Here is a 1,705-nt window from a genome sequence, read left to right on the forward strand (position 1 = left end):
ATGGAAACATATATTTTCTAAGATTTTGGTTACTTTTAGTTATTTTATACCATAGAATCAACTATACAATGTACATATATGCTTTTTAAGTACACATCAATTGTCACATCATTTTGCATCGGTGCTAACGAATTTCTCTCTCTGTCAGAGGGGATGCGACTACTTATTAATTTGTATGTTTGATTGAAATTTCTCGATCATCAGGGAACTTCACTCTTATTCATTAACGATGCATTTCGCATAGGCACATACACCATTTTATTTAGCTTGTGCGCACCCCCACAAATTAAGAGGCAGATGCATGACACAACATAGTAGCTACTCATTTGCTTGACTAGGCGTCTGGGTATGCGGCCACATCCTTGCAGACATACGCTCCATCTCCGGACGCATCAACGACGATGGGTAGCCTGCAGACCGCTGTGATGCTCGCCGCCGTCAGCTTCACCACCTCCCTCCGGCAGCGTGGGAACGCTCCTGTCCCCGCCTGTCCCTCCTGCACGCCATGCTCCTTATACATGCTGTCCAACATGCTGTAGAGGGCACCGCACCTGCACCACCCGCTGATGTCGGCGAGCTGCTGGCAGCAGTCCCTTAGGACAGCCTCGGGCACCTTGCTGCCATTGCACTGGAGCTTCAGCACTGGACGACAGCCAGGGAGCGCGGGCACCTGGAAGGCCTGCCCCGGATAGCACATCCAAGGACCACTGTTAACGCTCCATGCGTCGTACTCGGCTGCTATGGGTGTCGCCACGAGCATACATAGTAGGAGCACCGAGAACACGGTCTTCATCGACATTGTTCCTCTGCGCACGAACTTTCTGTCTCTGATTTATCACTATATTAATCAGTTGTGTATATGGATAACTACACTCTTGATCTCTTGACGGTTTATATAGCTACATAAAGCTAAAAAGGTGCAAGGAAACAGACATATAAGTTGTTCATGATCTGCGTGGGTGGCTTGTGTCTAGTGCCTATGGCTTGGGCTTCCACGTCATTGTTCTTGATCCAGTGCGGTGATGTATTTTGGCATGCATCTAAACATTGTGATTACAACCCATAGTTTGTTAATCGCACTACTAAAAAGCTAGGATGGTTACCATATCGACAAAATTAGCTACATCCTTGGTTCATATATATGGCAAGGGAAATGCAAAGAGGTCGATGAAACGGACATAAAACCCTAGTTGTCCATCATACCATCTGCATGAGTGGCTTGTGGGCTTGTATATATTATGTTGACACATCACAACTAATTTTTTTTCAACTTCCAACAGTGCCATGCGGATTTTTTTGCATAATTGTCAGCTTTCCAAGTCCTAAGTAAAACCCACAGTTTGTTAGAGGAACCTATATTAGTTTACGCAAAGAAAACTAGGAATGCAAGATTCATCTTGGCACGATATGTCCACCTTTGAGGAAATCATTAAATGGGAGTGCTCAAGAAGCAAGAGAATATAGCCAATGCATACATAAGATTGGAAAAGAAGAGAATGAACATATCAACGAGGCCAATGGAGTTTGGTGGAAAAGAAATTATGTGTGACGTTTTCTCTTTAAAAAGACGCGGTCCAAATATACAACAAGACAAAGTTCACTACCGGATTTGATTGTCTGCCGTGTGCCAAAAGCACACAGCAAAAGCCTTGTGGTTTCATATGCAGTGCAATATGATTTCATATGTGATTTCAGATTATATAAT

The 1,705-nt window shown here is 44.0% G+C and overlaps 1 pseudogene; it reads right to left on the bottom strand.

The window, feature by feature from the left end:
- Positions 1-229: 229 nt before the first annotated feature.
- LOC125542799 (alpha-amylase inhibitor 0.53 pseudogene) lies at positions 230-870 on the bottom strand (annotated as a pseudogene).
- Positions 871-1,705: the final 835 nt, after the last annotated feature.

Source organism: Triticum urartu, chromosome 3A (genome assembly GCF_056163025.1).
Source record: "Triticum urartu cultivar PI428250 chromosome 3A, HENAU_Tu73, whole genome shotgun sequence".
Lineage (NCBI taxonomy): Eukaryota > Viridiplantae > Streptophyta > Magnoliopsida > Poales > Poaceae > Triticum > Triticum urartu.